Source organism: Stomoxys calcitrans, chromosome 5, assembly GCF_963082655.1.
Source record: "Stomoxys calcitrans chromosome 5, idStoCalc2.1, whole genome shotgun sequence".
Taxonomy (NCBI): domain Eukaryota; kingdom Metazoa; phylum Arthropoda; class Insecta; order Diptera; family Muscidae; genus Stomoxys; species Stomoxys calcitrans.
The window spans coordinates 150,319,565-150,339,800 of NC_081556.1; the positions used below are offsets into that span (position 1 = coordinate 150,319,565).

General features: G+C 38.0%; 1 protein-coding gene across 3 annotated transcripts in view; it reads left to right on the top strand.

Annotated features, from left to right (window-relative positions):
* The window catches only part of LOC106081455 (uncharacterized), a 205,530-nt gene that overhangs the window by 39,753 nt on the left and 145,541 nt on the right, over positions 1–20,236 (top strand). For 2 of the 3 annotated variants that reach the window (XM_013243412.2, XM_013243414.2), the window contains exon 1: positions 17,157–19,497. The gene's annotated coding sequence lies outside the window, so the exon portion shown is untranslated. Of the gene's footprint in view, positions 1–8,983; positions 9,031–17,156; positions 19,498–20,236 lie in introns of those variants that run through there. The other variant, XM_059368509.1, reaches the window with a different exon arrangement.

The following is a 20,236-nucleotide window of genomic DNA, read 5'->3' on the forward strand; positions in this document are numbered from 1 at the left end:
TCGTAATGACATTATATCATAGCCATTCCACCACTTCCTTAATTGCAAGGATCTCTGCTTGATACACATTGCAGTGATCGGGTAACCAGTTCTAGATTTTAAGAGTACACCCCAAAGCCAACCTGGTCGTTTAGTTTGGAACCATCCGTTTAGAAGTCTATGTAACTTCTGTTACCAGGGATATCGTAGTTCCAATCGGTTCTATGGGGAATAGTGGTACAGTAATTTTTATCAAAAAGCGGCTCAGGTAGGGTGTAATCCACACAGCCTGGAACATCGGATATTGTAGCAGGGATAGCACAGTGTCCGTAGCCGCCACGTGACCAATGAGAAAGCTCCCTTAACCTCACGGCAGTGGTCATAAAAATCTTTTCCTTCATATAAGGTCATGTTTTTGGGAAAAATTTGTTTGTCAAAATTCGGAAATTTTTATAGCTCAAAAAATCAAATAAACAATTTTCTCAAAGTTCTTAGAAGTGAGATAACTGGAAACCGTTTAAGTGTATTGTTGCATTTTATGGTATCTATATTAACAAAATAAATTTATGGCTATAAGCCTACTACTGTTGACAGCAGGTGCGATTTTATGTCAAAGTCATTAAAATCCACTTTCCTTCGTTAAGTGGTCTTCAAATGTTAAGAATATGACTTTTTGTTGTTGTCAAAATCTAGTGGCTTAGGAAATAAAAATATTTTTTTTTATTTTGATTTTTAATTTTTATTAAAAAAAAATATATTTAAAATTTGTTTTTTTTTTTAATTTCAAAAAATTGCTACTTCAATATATATGCTCGAAATAGTGAATTGCATGACTTTCATCAAAATCTGAGAAGGAAACCGAGAGTTAATGGGTCAATATTCAAATATAGGCTGATCAGGGTCATATTTGGGTAAGGGTCCGAGAAGCCTTATACAAGTTTTGCTTTTTATTGACCATTACAGAAAATATTTTCCTCTAGCCGATCGTAGAATGGATATCCTATCGCCTCGATCTTCTGCGCTTCTTTTCCAATCTCTGATACCCAGTTTCGAGATGTCGCTACCACATGGTCACTCCAATGGAGTTTCGGTCTCCAATTTTGCGTATTCTCCCATGGTCGTCACAAGAGACGTCTTTGGTCGCCTTCAACAGACTTTGAAGGGTCTTCATCTATTATGACAACATGACCTAGTCAACGCAACCAATGTATTTTGAAGCGTTTAACTATGCTATTGTCGTCGTACAGTTCGTAGTTCACACGACGACCAACGCAGACTGGATTTTTTTTCTCAAACTCTCCAAATACCTCCTCATCTGCATTCACAAGAACCAAATGCTTCAGAGCCATGCAACAGCACGGGTAGTATCAGTGTCTTGTATAGTGTAATTTTCGTTTGTTAAGAGGTGCCTACTTAATCCAAATTGGCATCTGTTTGCCAGTATGATTCTTCGCTTTATCTCAAAACTGGTGTCAATCGTTTCGGTTACGACAGTGACGAGGTAGATAAAGTTGCCGTCTGTCTCAAAATCTTGGTTCCCAACTTTCCCCATTTTCTTTATCTGATTGGTTGTACAGGGTATTTTGGGAGTTGATACCATCCATTTCGTCTGATCTACATTTACTGCCAGACCCAGAACAGGTACGGCTCCACTCTTATAGACACATTCAAACACTAACACATTTTACTGCGGTCGTGAATGGAGGCTACTAAAGCTTCAACACCATAATCCTGAAAGCATATATTTAATATATTTGAGTCTCGTTCGTTATCAGAATTAACCAGACAAATCACTGCACGAACTAAGAACAGCCATCCACCACCACCCATATATTCGAGAAAGAGCTTTCAATCTGTCTTACATACTTATGTTCGGACCTGTTAAGTTTTCTCGTGTTGAGTCAAATTAAGCCACAGGCTCCACTCCTGGTGGTGCCCTTCCGTCAATTCCTTTCAGTTTCAGCTTTGCAACCATACTTCGTCCGGAGCCCAAAAGCGTTGGTTTCCCGGGAAGCGACTGAGAGAGCCATGAAAGTAGCTACACCCAATTGCTAGCTGGCATCGTTTCTGGTTAGAACTAGTATATGATCGCCTTCGAACCTCTAACTTTCGTTCTTGATTAATGAAAACATCTTTGGCAAATGCTTTCGCTTATGTTAGTCTTACGACGGTCCAAGAATGTCACCTCTCGCGTCGTTATACTAATGCCTCCAAACTGCTTCTATTAATCATTACCCCTTGATCTAACAACCAATGAAATTGGAACAGAGATCTTATTTTATTATTCCATGAACAAAATATTTAGGCATTTTGGAGCCTGCTTTAAGCACTCTATTAAAATACTACATTGCATTTTGCTTTAAAGTAACTCCAACACTTTTTTTAAATTTTTTCTTATCCTTCGTTTTTTAATAACTCTCTCTTTTTCTTTTCCCTACTGTCCTTATAATGTTCCCATTTATTGCCGTCGACAGTTGTGCCTTTGTTTGTTTGTTTTGTAATTTCAATACCCAACAAGGAAGTCATAAATTGCGTAGAAAAAAAGAGAACAATGTAAGCCCCAGCAGTTAACAGGTGCAATTGAAAAATTGCTTTTGCAGCCAACATGGTAGCTGCAACTTCCCTTGGTGTTAAAGTCCCAAAGAACGACCTTTTAATTGCATTGTCTCTTTTACTCGTTATGGCGTGAGGGAATTGATCTCTCTCGCTGTCCCTATCGCCCACTCCCACTCTCACTACACAGTTATCTCTGTAACTGGTATTTATCTCTGTGGTTAGTGGAGGTGAGGGCATGCAAGCATGCATTGAGAGCTAAGTTTGATGGTGTGTGTGTGTGTTTACTCTCGTAAAATATCATAGACCGAGGGCTGTTGCTGTCGTGTAGATAACAAACAGCGGGAGGCCCAATGTAATGGTTATACACACAACCCCCAACCGAACAATAGCAGCAACTCAGCTGTTGCAGAACTCTTGCATGTTATAATATCGGCCAATGTTGTTGTTATTTGGCAATTGGTGTTGTTGCAACTATCTTGTGTGTGTGTTTTTTTAATGCAATTAGGTGAACACATTCTTAGAGTCTACTATAAAAGAGAGAGAGAGAGAGAGAAACAGTATATGAGCAAAAACCAAATCAAATCAACAACGATTCAACTTTAAAGCCATAGCACAACAAGCCATGGCAAAGGCAACTCTATAGCTTTATAGCTCTATCTGCCCATTGTTGTTTTTGTTTTTGTCCTGCTATAGATTGGTTAAATGGAAATTTAAATGTTTGCCGTTGTTGTTTTTGTTATTGCTGGTATGCTTAACATAAAAATCGATTTTAATGCCATGCATATCTTCTAGTTGTAGCAGACAGTATTTGTCTACATGTGTGTGCGTGTGTTTGGTTGTGTGACTACATGGACCTTTGTTTATTTATGCCAGACACCTGCCTGCATTTCCCAGATAATTGTGACCTGAATGTGTTAATGGGCTAAATTGCATTTGTGGCTTGCAATTTCTTATTATCGTCGTCTCTTGCGGATGAAATACCACACTAGGAAATATACCACACAGCAGCAGAGAATATCTAAGGCGATTATGGTGATGTGATGCTTTAAGAAATGCAACAGTATAAGATTTTATGTCCAGACTAAAACTTTGAGAAGGAAAATACTCGTAGAAGGTAGACAATTCAAAACAAATTTTCATTGGCAATAATTTTGATTACAAAAATCGTTTGCATGGTTTTTACGTATTCGTGCCGATTCGTGCAATATTCCCAAAGATGGATGAACGGGAAGGCGAACAAGCGTACAGGCAGATTGAGGGAGGGAGAGACAGACGAATAAACAGACAGAATGACGGAGGGACAAACAGACAGAGAGACAAATGGATAAACCGACAGAGAGAAAGAAACAGACAGACGGACGGATAGACAGATGGATAGACCGATAGAGAAATGGATGAACAGACAGATGGATAGACAGACAGATGAAGACACAGATAGACAGATAAATTCACAGACAGACAGACGAATACAGAGAAAGACTGGCAAACGGATAGACAGATGGATGGACGGAAGTACAGAATGATACATCGATAGACAGATTGACTTGTATTCGTCTGACGAATACAAAGACAGACGAGTACACAGACAGACGGCAGACGAATAGACAGATAGATGAACAGTTGGACAGAATGATAGATGGATAGACAGACGTTTATTCGTCAGACAAATACGAAGACAGATATATAGACAGACGGGCAGACGAAAAGACAGAAGGATGGACAGTCGGACAGAATAATAGATGGATAGACAGACAGACGTGTATTGGTCAGACGAATACGAAGACAGATATGTAGACAAACGGGCAGACGAAAAGACAGATGGAGGGACAGTTGGACAGAATAATAGGTGGATAGGCGGACAAACAGACAGACGTGTATTCGTACAAAGTCAGACATATAGACAGATGGGTGGACAGTTGAACAGACGGGCAGAATGATAGATGGATAGACACACGTGTATTCGTCAGACAAATACGAAGATGGATATATAGACAGACGGGCAGACGAAAAGGCAGATGGATAGTCAGTTGGACAGAATAATTGGTGGATACACAGACAGACAGACAGACGTGTATTCGTCAGACGAATACATAGACAGAAATATAGAAAGACGGATAGACAGATGGGTGGACAGTTGGACAGACGGATAGAATGAAATATGGATAGACAGACAAACAGACATGTATTCGTCAGACGAATACAAAGATAGACGTGTACGAAGACAGACATATAGACAGACGGATGGACAGATGGATGGACAGTTGGACAGACGGACATAATGATAAATGGATACACCGACAGACAGACGGATAGACAGACAAAAAGAAAATGACGGATAGACAGACAAGAATGAAAATGCATATACCGACAGACAGACGGATAGACAGACAAAAAGACGGATAGTTAGATAAGCGGATAGACAGATAGATGGATACACAGATAGACAGATGGACAGATATATACATGAATATACAGGCAGACAGTCAGACGGATGGACAGACAAACAGATAGATAAAAAGCCATACAGATAATGTATAGACGGCCAGATGAAAATGCAGACCGATAGACAGACGGACCGATAAACAGACGGACCGATAGACAGACGGACCGACAGACAGATGAAAAGACAGACAGACAAATAAAAAGATAGATAGACACACGGACGGACGGATAGACAGATTGATAGACAGACTGGCGGGCAGACAGGCAGATTGATAGAGAGTCAGACAGACGGACCGATAGACAGTCGGATAGATAGACTAATGGATAGACAGACAAACGGACAGACAAATAGACGGATAGAACGACAGGAGGCTAGGCAGACAGACGGACGTACAGATGAATAGACGGACGGATGAAAAGCCAGTTGGACAGGCAAAACCTAATCGAATCCTAATGTGATTCTGATGGATCTATTTTTTTTTACCTTCTGGTATTACAAATGTTCCTTCTGGGTGTCAAATATGGTTCAGATTGGACCATATTCGGATATAGTTGTCATATGAACCGATCTGGTTATGTAGGGTTTTAAGCCCGTAACAGTTAGGGATTTTGTGAGAAGCACAGATTTCCTGACTTAGATTTTTTTACGAGGTTACTTTTTAGTTTTTAGAGCACACAACAAGCCGATTACGGGGTTAGGTGTATGACCATAGTGGCCTGCGGCGGATTGAAATCCATTCCCTTTTTTCCACCTAATCTAACTTAACCTAAGCACAAAACAGGCGCATTTGTTACCTGAAACATAGAACAGTGAGTTTTATAAGGACCGTCGACTTTCGAACTCAATATGTTCCATATTTGAATATAGTCCCCATATGGACCGAACTGGCTATTTATGGTCTTATGGCCATAACAAGCGCATTTCTTATCCGATTTCTTTGAAATTTTGGCCAGTGAGTTGTACAAAGTGTTCCGATATCCGAGCCTACATCAGACCATATTTAGATATAGCTGTCATATAGACCGACCAGCCGAGTTAGGGTCTTAAGCCCGCATTTGTTGCCTGCATTCGCATTAAATCTGACATAGTGAGTTGAACTATGGCCTCCATTCGAATCCATTTCAGTCTATATTTACATATAGCTGCCTTATATACCGATTTGCCGATTCAGGGGCTTAAGCCCATAACAGTTACAGCTGATAACTGACAGAAGGAAGAATGCAATTACAGAGTCACAAGCTGTGAAAAAATTTGTCAACGCCGATTATATGAAAAATTCGCAATCACTTTTTGGGCAACCCAATATATTCTTGATCGTCGTGACATTTTATGTCGATCTAGCCATGTCCGTCCGTCTGTCTGTTTGTCCGTCCGTCTGTCCGTCCGTCTGTCCGTCCGTCTGTCCGTCCGTCTGTCCATCCGTCTTTCCGTCCGTCTGTCCGTCCGTCTGTCCGTCCGTCTGTCTGTCCGTCCGTCTATTATCCAATTTGCCTGAAATTTTGTCCTCTCATGACCATCAACATACGTGTTTATTATGGTCTGAATCGGTCTATAGCCTGATACATATAAATCGATCTCTCTATTTTACTTCTTGAGCCCCCAAAGGCCGCATTTCTTATACGAATTGGCTGACATTTAAAACAGGTATCCAACATGTAATTGAATCTTGATATCGCTCTAATAGCAGAGAAAATCTTTTCTTTTATCCTTTTTCTTTTTTGCCTAAGAAGAGATGCCGGGAAAATAACTCGACAAATGCGATCCATGGTGGAGGGTATATAAGATTTGGCCCGGCCGACCTTAGCATGCCTTTACTTGTTTCTGATGGTCCCGCCAGGATTCTAACACATGCGTTCAGCGTCATAGGGGGACATGCTAACCTCTGCACTACGGTGACCTCCGCTAACATGCTAACCTCTGCTCTACGGTGGTCTTGATCATCAGCTTGAAAATGCTTAAAGAAAAATCAATTTTCAAAAAGCCGTTTTATGGTGTAGCGAAGCGCACAGGGCCAGCTAGTTTTTATACATAGTGAATTTAAATTTTTTTTCATAGCATTAACAGTTTTTAATTTTGTTAGTTTTTTTATTGTCTAAAATAGTTTTTGTGAGTAGCTTTCCCTATAGAATGTATTAATTTTTTTTATTTCCCAACTCACTAAAACTCACAACTGAGGTGGGAGGCCAAATACATTGGCATTCACAAAAATTCCAAGGAATTGTTTACTGGACACAAACAAATAAAAAAAAATTCCTTGCAAATATTCTCAAACCGCGAAATTTTTAAAAATTCCAGGCGAAAAGTGTGCTACAACAAATCGTTGAAACAACAAATCTTGTTGATGTTTATGATTCGTGGTTAAATATTAGATTTCTACAGAGTTCAAATGGAAAACACAGAACCACACAAACACCAGCGCACAAAATAACCACAGACATAGCAATGAGAGTATATAAAAAATGCGTTTGAGGTGCTTGTCAGTAAAAAAAAAACAACTCACACACAGGAAACTAAGGGATGCTTTAACTTGTATGGATGTGTGTGTGTGTGTGCAAAACAAAAAAAAACTTCTTTAGTTTATGTTAACATTCTGGCATGTTTGCGGCATTTTAGCTTCCTCTGGCTTGCCTAAAGGCCTCTCTATACATGACCATGTCCAATTTATATATCTACTTGCCGCCTGACATTACTTTGAACCTTTCCCAATACACTTCTCGTTTCCCCTCTCTGGATTGGTGGTTGGCTATGCATGGGTATTTTTTCGCGATAAGAGTTTTCACTTCATAAAGACTAAAGTGAAACAGTAATACAGGCAAAGCTTAAGAAGAAAAGCAAAACAAGAACAAAAACAATATAAAGTCGCTGAAGACAAGGACAAAGAAACACAAAAAAATTAAAGAAGATAGAGTAAAAACAACAAACTTACTTACACACATACACACACACCTCAAAAGCTATGCAAGATGAAATGAAATTGAAAAGGTCCAAAGCAACGGGGAAAAAACTAGACCCAGTAACATTGAAACTAAATTCCCGGCTAAAAAACAAACACATTCACATATATTTTGTATGTTAAAAATAAGCAACGAAGAAAACAGTTGCAGGCTTAAAGCCTCTCCACATACAACTTGTTAGCTCAAATGCCTTCACACACAGCACACACTGCACACACACACACACACACACCATGCCTAACAGCCATCGTGCCGTTGAGAGCAACGAACATGAGTTCAGCACACAAACAAACAAAGCAGACAACAGACTATCGAGTGAGTCGTAGTACTAAGCAGGTGGTTGGTTGGTGTAATAGGCTGCCAACGGGCATTCCAACACACAACACACTCTCGTCGGTGTGGTAGACTTTTGGGGATTTCTTGTGTTTAATATCACCTCTGTTAGAATGGCTTGTTTGCAGGCACTTTTTGTCACTTGCAATTTAAGGCACCAATACCAATTTAAATTCATATACGTACGTATTTCATCTAATACTCATACCATCATCATAAACAAAGTATTGTGGTGATGGTGCATGGTGTTTGTTTTTTTTTTTTGGAGAGAGAGAGTACGCGCCATATTTACTTCTTGTTGTTATTATTGTTGTTGTTGTTGATGTTCTTTGTTGTTTTGATGTGTCGCTAAAACAACAACGACAACCAAGGAACTTTCACTTTTATGAGTGCGACGACACACTAGCATAAAATTAAATCATAAAAAAAGTGACCGTTATCAAGAGTTCAACTTGCTTGCCATATTTGCCTTCTATAAGAGAATGGTTTTGTTTAAATTGATTTTTTGCAATGTACTATTGAAGATGTCCTCTTGACTTTCGTTCTCTTAAGATTAAAGGAAAAATATGTAAAAAGAGAAGAGTCTGCGTTATGATCATATGAAAAAAAAAATTTAATTGGTGTAAATTCTTTATAACTTTACAAATCCCTAATAATTGTTTTTTTATGGCAATTTTTATAAAATTTTTTATTTTCAATTTTTTTTTTAATTTTTCAGATTTACATGTGAATGGAAATTTTATGTAATTTTCTGATGAATTATAGGTAAGTTAATTGTAATATAGTGAATAGCCTTGTTCTATACCCACCAACATAGGATAAGGATATACTAACATAGTCATTCCCTTCGTAACACATAGAAATATTGATGTATATACAAATATTACCTGAAACGGACCCGCTCCGCTGCACCTTATTTTACTTTATATGGAACAAAATTTTCCTTGGAATATTTATTTTCGACAATTAAAGAGCTTTTAGTGAAATACCATGCTACGAAAATAGTACATCGTTTGAAAAAAATTTTTGTTGTCAGCCAGCACGCAGGGAATGAATGCAGTGCATTGCGTTGGCTATAGGAAATTAGGAATTGGAGAGGGGGAAAAGGATGTAGTGCTTATTGACATTTGTCTTAAATCTTTGGATGTCAAAGTGGGTGGGAAAAACAGTAGCCGGAAGTCGATTCCACATGCGAAAGGTTCGGGCGAAATAAGAATTCTCTCTATAATATATTGTGCCGTCCGCTCGCCAATCAATTACAAACGGGTGTGAGTTCCTGGAATGTCTAGTATCCCTGACAAAAATTCTTACATCAGGAATAAGAAGACGAATATCAGACGAACACACCCCATGAAAGTACCGATAGAACAGCGCCAAACAAAACACATTGCGAAGATGGTGAAGGGAGGCAATAGAGTTGGATATCCCACTGTCCCCAATCAACGCCATCGCTCTCCCCTGTACACGGTCCAGTAGCTCCAGGGATGATTTTGAAGCTCCAGCCCATACATGTGAGTTGTACTCCATTTTCGGCCTTATGAAAGTGGTGTGGAGGTTAAGAAGATCAGACGGAGTGAAGTAATTCTTACACCGTTTGAGGAAGCCTAAACACTTGAATGCTTCTTTCGAAACTTTGAATACATGTTTAGCCCAACGGACATCACTTTGTATTTTCATGCCCAGAACATCAAGGGCTTCTGATTGTTCAACATCTACACCGTTGATAGATAAAGATGGTCGTAATGGGTCAGCGAATCGTTGGTGTGACAACAAGCAGCACTGAGTCTTTCGTCCATTAAAATCGACTCGATTCATTCGACCCCACTCAGAAATGGCCACCAAATCCTGGCAGAGTATGTTATCCATAACCCGCCTTTTGTACTCAATCTCTCGAAGACTCGGCCTATGGTCGAATGAGTACAAATGACAAAGATTACTGTCATCCGCAAATGAGTAGATCGCATTCGATGTCTGACTCAACAGATCGTTGATGAAAATAAAAAAAAGAGAAGGAGAAAGAACAGAGCCCTGGGGTACACCTGCGGTCAATTTTTGCTTATTGGATGAGAACCCATCTATAACGACTCGAATAGTGCAATCTCTGAGGAAGCTCGAAATAAATCGAACGATGCCATTACCGACACCAAATGCGACAAGCTTTGATAGTAGTGCACCGTGCTAGACCCTATCAAATGCCTTGGAGATGTCCAGAGCTACAACCTTACTCTCACCAAACTGGTGGATTGAGCGACTCCAACGTTCCGACAGAAGTGCCATGATGTCACCTGTAGAGCGATTTCTGCGGAACCCATACTGTTGATCGCTAAGAAGGCCATTAGACTCTAACTACCTCACTAGATGGTGATTAACCATGCTCTCCATGACCTTGGAGAGAGCGGAGCATATCGCAATTGGCGGATAATTCGCTGGGTTGTTTGTCTCACCCTTTTGGGTATTGGCTGAACGTTCGCAACCGCACGGTAGGTAAGGTTGAAAAGATTGCATAATGGACAAGCGAGAGTCGAAGAACACTTGCGTAAAAGAAGTGTTGATATGCCATCCGGGCCCGGGGATTTATTTACGTCTAGATTTTTAAAAACCCTGTTACTTCACAAGTTCAAAAAAACATTTCTTTATTGGTCTACGAATCTAAGTTTGGATGTAAGGTGTGCTCCATTCTTAAAATACTTTATTTCAACCCGATATTCTCATGATGTCTGATTTGGATGTGTTTTCGGGGGTGAGGTGATCCCCCAGACACTTGACCCTGAAAAAATATCAGCATCGTGATCTTCTCTCAGATATCATTTTTTTAAACCCCATATTGAAATTGGTTTTGTTTGAGGGGAGTTTACAGGATGAGGCGCCCCCCAAACACATCGCCCCAAGATTGATTATCAAATTCGTTTTCTAATCTCAATTACCTTGCATGTGAGCCACATAATGGCAGGGTCGAGAACTTTTTACCCCTGGGAGGTGTTTTGGGGAAGGGGTGAAGCCTAAAATACATGGTCCTACATTTGGATATCAAATTCGTATTCTGCTCCCAAATACCTTTATTTGAGCGCCATATTGCGATGGTCAGTAAAAAACTGCTGTTTGTGCTCTATTCTTATATTTTTGAACCCCATATTGCCATTGGCCTCAAAACTGGATATCAAATTCGTTTTCTAATCTTAAATATCATACACTTAAACGCATAATTGAAAAAGCCAGCAAATATATCCGGTTTGGGGTATGGGCCCTAGAAACTATGAATATCGAGCTCCACTGTTTTGAAGACTTGGGGATTGTTATGGTGTTGGGACGTCCCCTAGACGGTTGGTCCCAAATGTTGATGTCAGATTCATGGTCTACTCTCAAATACCCTTCATTTGAGCTCCATTTTTCCATAGTCGGCAAACATGACCGCTTTGAGTTTGATGTTTTGGGGGGTGGGGTGGCCTCTCAGTGACTTGGCTTTAAAAATATATATCAGATTCATGTTCTTCTCTAAAATATCTTTTATTTGAGACTCATATTGCAATGGTCAGCAAATACTTCCTATTTGGGTGGTGTTATGGGGGTGGGGTGGCCCCATAGACACTTTTCCCGAACATTGATATCAGATTCGTGCTTTACTTCCAAAGACCATTCATTTGAGTCCCATATTGCTATGGTCGTAAATTTGTCTTCCATTTCTCAGGGATGGGCGGCTCCCCAAACACTTGGTTCCACATCTGGATATCAGATTCGTATTCTACACTCAAATACCTTTTATTTAAGCCCATATTGTCATGGTCAGTAAATAAGTCCTGTTTGGGGGGTGTTTTGGGAAAGGGGTGGACCCCCAGAAACTTTGTCCCTAATTTGGATAACAGATTCGTATTTTACTCATAAATACCTTTCATTTGAGTCCCACATTGCCAGGGTCGGTAAATATGTCCGATTTAGGGGTGTTTTGGGAGTTGGGGTTGGGGAGCCATTGGTCCGACAATTGGATACCATATACGTTTTCTAATCGTAAATACCTTTCATTTGAGTCCGATATTGTTGTGATTGGTGTATAGATATATTTGGTAGATTTTGGGGTGGGGCGCCTCCCCTCGGTACCCCACCCGAAATTTGAATACCAAATTTTTGTTTGTAGGTTACTATAAGAGAGCACACGAAATTTCGCTTAAATCGCACCACCCATTGTGGTAAGGGGGAGGGTCCGCTCCCCCTTCAGATATCAAAAATTTCTCTACCCTATTTTCACCACAGGATCTTTATGCACCATCAGTGAAAATTTCAAGAAAGTCGGTTCAGCCGTTTCTGAGTCTATAAGAAACACACAAACAAACACAAAATGATTTTTATATATAAGATTTGATCTTCTTCACATTTGTTCTAACCATGTCCATCCGTCCGTCCGTCCGCACCAAAATGATTTTGTCTAAATCAAAAATTTTAATTAAATCTATTCTAAACAAATTGTGCATTTGTTTGCAACGCTAAGAAGGAGAAGAGCTAGACCCATTGGTAAGTATACCGATCGGCTTAGAATGTCTTCCTGATTCCATTTAGCTGTGATCGTCTGTTCAGATATAGATATATTGGGTTGCCCAAAAAGTAATTGCGGATTTTTTGAAAGAAAGTAAATGCATTTTTAATAAAACTTAGAATGAACTTTAATCAAATATACTTTTTTACACTTTTTTTCTAAAGCAAGCTAAAAGTAGCAGCTGATAACTGACAGAAGAAAGAATGCAATTACAGAGTCACAAGCTGTGAAAAAATTTGTCAACGCCGACTATATGAAAAATCCGCAATTACTTTTTGGGCAACTTTTTGGGAAGCTAGCTTCCATAAATATCTTTCATCCGATATGGCCTTTTAAGGCTGTAGAAGCCACAATTTTTGTCCAAACTTTACCAAACTTGGCACAAAGTGTTTTATTTGGCGTCTACATATGTGTGCCAAATTTCATGAAAATCGATTCAGATTTAGATATAGCTGCCATATATATCTTTCATCCGATATGGCCTTTTAAGGCTGTAGAAACCACAATTTTGGTCCGATCTTTACCAAATTTGGCACGAGGTGTTTTATTTGGCGGCTACGTATGTGTGCCAAATTTCTTGAAAATCGATTCAGATTTAGAAATAGCTGCCATATATATCTTTCATCCGATATGGCCTTTTAAGGCTTTAGCAGCCACAATTTTGGTCCAATCTTTACCAAATTTGGCACGAGGTGTTTTATTTTGCGTCCTTATTTTTGTGCAACATTTTTTTAAAAACGGTTCAGATTTAGATATTGCTGCCATATATATCTTTCATACGATATAGCCTTTTAAGACTGTAGCAGCCACAATTTTGGCCCGAACTTTACAAAATTTGGCACGAGGTCTTTTGTTTGACGTCTACATATGTGTGCAATATATGTAGACATATGTTCGTCAAAATAGGTCCAGATCAAGATATAGCTCCCATATATATCTTTCATTCGATATGGAATTTTAAGGCTGTAATAGCCACAATTTTGGTTCTATCTCTACAAAACGAAACACAACGTGTTTTATATGGCGTCTATATATCTGTGCGAAATTTCATTTCAAAATCGGATCAAATTTAGATATAGCTCCCAAATATATCTTTCATCATCAGATAGCCTTTTAAAACTGTAGGATCCACAATTTTGGTCCGATCTTTACAAAATTTAGCATGAGTTGTATTTAGCGTCACAAATTTCAATAAAATCGGTCCTGATTTTGATATAGCTCCCATACATATATTTCATCCAATATGGACTTTTAAGGCAGTAGAAGCCACAATTTTGGTCAGATCTCTACAATATTGGGTGTGCGATATTATATTTGAAGTCCTAGATTTAGATATTGGTCCCATATATACCTTTTATCCGATATGACTTTTTAAGGCTGTAGATATCCAGAATTTTTGTTCAATCGTAAGAAAATCGTGCAAGGTTTTATTGGATATTTCAAGAGGTGTGTCGGCTCCGCCCGACTTTTGCCTTTCCTTACTGGTTAAAATGACAAAATTTCATATTAATAATATTCTACAAAGACAACATTTTGCTGAGGCTTGGGTCGCCTTAATATTGGGTTGCCCAAAAAGTAATTGCGGATTTTTCATATAGTAGGCATTGACAAATTTTTTCAACGGCTTGTGACTCTGTAGTTGCATTCTGTCAGTTATCAGCTGTTACTTTTAGCTTGCTTTAGAAAAAAGTGTAAAAAAGGTATATTTTTGATTAAAGTTCATTCTAAGTTTTATTAAAAATGCATTTACTTTCTTTTAAAAACCGCAATTACTTTTTGGGCAACCCAATAGTATTTTTCTTAAGGACAAAATTGCACTGATAAAATTTCAGCGTAACATTCTCTAATGACAAAATTTCAGCCCTCGAAATTATTTTTTTGAAGACAAAATTTCTTTCAATTTTTTTAAAGGCAACACTTTAAAAAATTTTTTAATAAAGACAAAACTTTTATAAAAAAATTTCAAAATAAAAAAAATTTACCAGATTTTACTGGATTTTTTAAAGACTAAATTTTAGTGAAAAATGCTCTAAAGACAACATAACCTCAAGATTATTTTTTAAAGCCAAAATTTCAATAAAATTGTTTGTGACGGCTCAATGCATTTTGGGGCACTTAATTTTTCCTGAATATTTTTAGTCTTTTTATACCCTCCACCATAGGATAGTGGTATACTAATTTCGTCATTCCGTTTGTAACACATCGAATTATTGATCTGAGACCAATTTTATGTAAAGGGTGATTTTTTTGAGGTTAGGATTTTCATGCATTAGTATTTGACAGATCACGTGGGATTTCAGACATGGTGTCAAAGAGAAAGATGCTCAGTATGCTTTGACATTTCATCATGAATAGACTTACTAACGAGCAACGCTTGCAAATCATTGAATTTTATTACCAAAATCAGTGTTCGGTTCGAAATGTGTTCATTCACCGTTCAGCGATGAGGCTCATTTCTGGTTGAATGGCTACGTAAATAAGCAAAATTGCCGCATTTGGAGTGAAGAGCAACCAGAAGCCGTTCAAGAACTGCCCATGCATCCCGAAAAATGCACTGTTTGGTGTGGTTTGTACGCTGGTGGAATCATTGGACCGTATTTTTTCAAAGATGCTGTTGGACGCAACGTTACGGTGAATGAACACATTTCGAACCGAACACTGATTTTGGTAATAAAATTCAATGATTTGCAAGCGTTGCTCGTTAGTAAGTCTATTCATGATGAAATGTCAAAGCATACTGAGCATCTTTCTCTTTGACACCATGTCTGAAATCCCACGTGATCTGTCAAATACTAATGCATGAAAATCCTAACCTCAAAAAAATCACCCTTTATTATCGATCGTCTTTTTATTCTTAGTCGATTTAGCCATGTCCGTCCCTCCGTCTGTTATACGATTGTTAACCGATTTGGCTGAAAATTAGCATGAAGTGATTTGCGTTGACCAACTATAACCGCGCCTGATTTACCTGATTTAGCTCCCCTATAAATCAATCTCGGATCTTGACTTCTTGAGCCGCTAGAGGGCGCATTTATTATTTGATTTTGCTGAAATTTATCATGAAGTGTTTGGGTTTGACAGCCAACCACTGTGCCAAGTATGGCTTAAATCGGTTCATAACCTGATATAGCTCCCGTTCAAACCGATTTCGTCTCTTGACTTCTTGAGCCGCTAGAGGGCGAAATTTAGCATGAAGTGTTTTGGTTTGACAGTCAATAACTACGCCAAGTATGGCTTAAATTGGTGCATAACCTGATATAGCTCCCATTCAAACCGATTTCGTCTCTTGATTTCTTGGACCGCTAGGGGGCGCAATTATTATCCAATTTGGCTGAAATTGTGCATGAAGTGTTTTGTTCTAACTTCTAACAACTGCGCCAAGTATGGTTCACATCGGTTCATAACCTCAGATAGCTCCCACATAATCCGATCTCGGATCTTGACTTTATGAGCCTCTAAAGGGCGCAATTGTTATACGATTTGGCTGAAATTTAGCATGAGTTTTTTGGTTTCACCATCAATTACTGTGCCAAGTATGGCCCAAAACGGTTCACAACCATATATAGTTCCAATACAAACCGATGTCCTGATTATATATCTTGAGTCATATATAGCTCCGCGGATATCACAAAATGAAGTACCCTATTCTCACTGTGGGACTAAACTCTACCATCTGTGAAAGTTTCATGAAAATCAGTTTAGCTTAAAATTTAATATTTATTTAACAACTGCGCCAAGTACGGTCCCATTCGGTCTATAACTGGATATAGCTCCCATATTTTAGCAGAATCCATGGTGGTGGGTTCCCATGATTCTGCCCCCGGCCGAATTTAGCACGCTTTTACCTGTTGAACCTTTTTTATGAGTTCTTAATCTTTTCAATCATTTTTTTTTTATTCTTATAACTTTTTTTTGGTTGTAAGTTTTTTTTTTACACAAAATTCTTATTAATATCTGATATTCACTTCACTGTATAACAGTCTTAAGTTTGAAAATATTCTTTTGTACAAACACTCACACATTAACAGCAAATATGGAATTTTCTTGGTATGTGTGGAAAACGTTCTCTTAATTATTTAACAGGATAATTTTCAACACTGTTAGCCTAGGAAAAATAAGTACGCATGTAGTGGTATGTGTGTGTAAATGCCCAAACTCATGAAAATAAGAGAAATTTCATATAACTTAAGAGCAAACCAAAAGCAGTGTCCAAGAGAGTTTTACTCACAGCGTATAGCATATGTGTATGTGTGAGTTATGTTATTTTAACAGTTGCTTGTCGGCTGGCTGGTTGGCTGACTTGGCTGGTGATTAGGGTAAAAAGCAACGACAACGTAAAATAAGTTGCAGTGCGTAGGCGGTTGTCGTAGATGTCGTAGCTCTTTTTTGGTTGATCAGCGAACACGTGCTACAAAAATTCTACTACAAAATTTTTTTGTATTTTGTATACCCTCCAAAAAGCACAACAACAAGAAGAAGAAGAAGAACCACAACAACAAAAGGCTACTACAAACCACACAACAAAAACAAAGCAAACAAATACTAGAGAAGCTGTAGTAGCAGTTGTAGTACTACATAGTAAACTCAGTGTGCAAAACAAAATTCTTCACCGAGAGTGTTGGCGCGAGAGTGAGAGAGAGGGGCAGAGAGGCAATACGTCAATTTAAGCTACATATTCCCATTTGCTTAACTAACAGCATCCAGGCTGCCTTGCGACTATCCACGAAAATATCGTAAAACCCTCAGAAGACACACACACACACACACATAAACAATTTTAGTCTACGCTGTGCTGCTGTTCACTGGTCGTCTCTGTCAGGTTGCTGCTACTGCTGCTGATATCTTCTTTTATAGAAATTCTCTGTGTGTGAGTGTGCCTGTGTGCTAGTGCTGGCTTCTGGTGTTCTTTGCGGGCAAGTGCGTGTGGTTACCGTATTGCTAGAGAGCTCCCGCGAGTGTGTTGGCGCCTGTGTGTGCGCTTTCATAAAATGTACCTACATATTTATATATACGTATATGCAAAAAATAAAAGAGCCACTTAAAAGGATAATGATTTTTCTCTAAGGCATTTTTTTACTCAACACACACGAGAAAGAAAGAAAAAAAAAATACCACAAAAAATAAAATGAATTCAAATCACAAAGAAAGCCAAAGAATGTCGGAAAGTGAAAACACAAATGTTCAAAGCAGACGAAAAGTGTTACAAAAATAAGCTGCAGCTGTTCCAAAGACCCATTTCGAAATAGTAAAACGAAAGTTTGATGAAATGAACAAAGAAATTTAGAGAGCAAAAAAAAGAGAAAAACTCTTAAACTCATTAAAACACAAAGAAAAAAAAAACAATGTGACATTTTTTTGCTGGAAATAAACTTTTGGTTTGTTTGAAATTGCACCTCGTTATTTGCACCATAATTACCATTTGTTTTTTTTTTTGAATTTTTGAGATAAAAATTTATAAAGCTAGAGTTTTATATGAAAGAAAAACTAAAAAAACAAACTAATTAAGCAAACGATAACGACAATAAATGTTTGAAACTCAACAAGACAATAATTAATTTTAGAAGAAAAAAAAAAATAAATGTAACTGCAGACAATAAATAAATGAAAAAAATTCTAAAATTTCTTTTGGTAACAATAAAGCCCCGAAAAAAATTTTTATAAGCCAGAACGCTAAGAAAAACCAAAAAAACCCTAAATCCCCAAATTAATACATGACAATAAATTTGCTGTTCTTAAGTTTAACCGCAAAAATCCACACCTGTAACTAAAGAAAAACTCCAAGGAAAAATAAAAACCCTGAGCATAAGAAGCAGCTTAAAACCACTGAAAACCAATTATCCCACATTCAAAAAAAATTATAACAAAAACAAAATTTTTTTGAAAAAAAACAAACAAAAAAGTTCCAGCATTACCACAATAAGCTCAAGAAAACCAAGCTCCTTAAAAAAAAACAAAATCAACAAAGAAGAAATCCAATTTCTAGGAGACAAGCATCAGCCAGCTGCCAGCCATTTAAGCAGCATCCATCCATAACAAACAAATTGAATTTTCATTTCGTTGTGTCGCATAGTGAGTGTGTCTGTGTATTAGTGTTCAATGTATGTGTATGCATTGTGTTTAACACAGTGTCATTAAATTCCCATACATAAAGAAAACCAAACGCGAAAAAAACAACGCGGGCTTGCATACATTCTCACATATAAAGTCATAAATATAGGAGCTCATTAAAGGACCCTACCAATTTCCTGGCCCCTACCCTAACCTGTTTGGCAAAAACGCCATAAAAAACCAAAAACAAGAGTAACATACGGGGAAATTTTGTGACCCCCTCCCCTCAAACGAAAGAAAGAAAGAAAGAAAAAAAAAAAACAAAATCAAAGCAAACTCTCTTTTCGATAACAAAACAACAACAAAAAACCTTCTTAGAGCAGCAGCAGCAGCTCTGTATCAAAAGTTATTTTTAGACTTTATATGGATGTCTGAAAAGCAACCAAAAAGAAGAGCAACAAAACAAAAAAGATAATTGAAACAGAAAAGTGAAAAAATCGAAAAGAAACCAAATCTAAAAAGCACAACAAAACATTTCAGTTTCTTCAGTTACTCCCCTGAAGCCCAAAATTAACTCAGCGCAGTGAAATATCTCAACCCAGAACATCAACAGCCGATGACAGACAACCGCCAAGGCTAGAAAAGCACCACAAATCAAAGTAGGTATTTCATGGTGTTTTTAATATTTTCAGTTGTGTTTGAGGCTAGGTTTGGCCGTGCCGAATCCTGGGATTTCAACACTTGCTTAAAATGTATTCAAATGCAAAAAATTGAAATTTTAGTTATATTGCGGCTTTCAGAGGCATAAGATGTCAAATCGGGAGATATAGACCGAATTGGAACATACTTAGCATGGATGTTGAAAGTCATAACAAAAAACTTTATGCTAAATTTCAGCGAAATTGGATAACAATTGCGGCTTCCAGAGACTCTAGATCTCAATTTGCGAACATAGGTTGCCCAAAAAGTAATTGCGGATTTTTCATATAGTCGGAGTTGACAAATTTTTTCACAGCTTGCGACTCTGTAATTGCATTCTTTCTTCTGTCAGTTATCAGCTGTTACTTTTAGCTTGCTTTAGAAAAAAAAGTGTAAAAAAACGTATATTTGATTAAAGTTCATTCTAAGTTTTATTAAAAATGCATTTACTTTCTTTTAAAAAGTCCGCAATTACTTTTTGGGCAACCCAATAGTTAATATGGGAGCATACTTTACTTTTTTACTTTAATTGGCTATGGCAGAACATTTGTTGCACTAGCCGAACGTAGAATAGCGTTCCAAGCGCTTTGAGCTTCTGCGCTCATTCTAAAATCTCTGACACCAAGTTTCCAGGTGTCTCCCTGCACACTTTCCATTGGGCTTTTGGTTGTGTTTGCCTTCAAAAGACTTCCTTGCTGG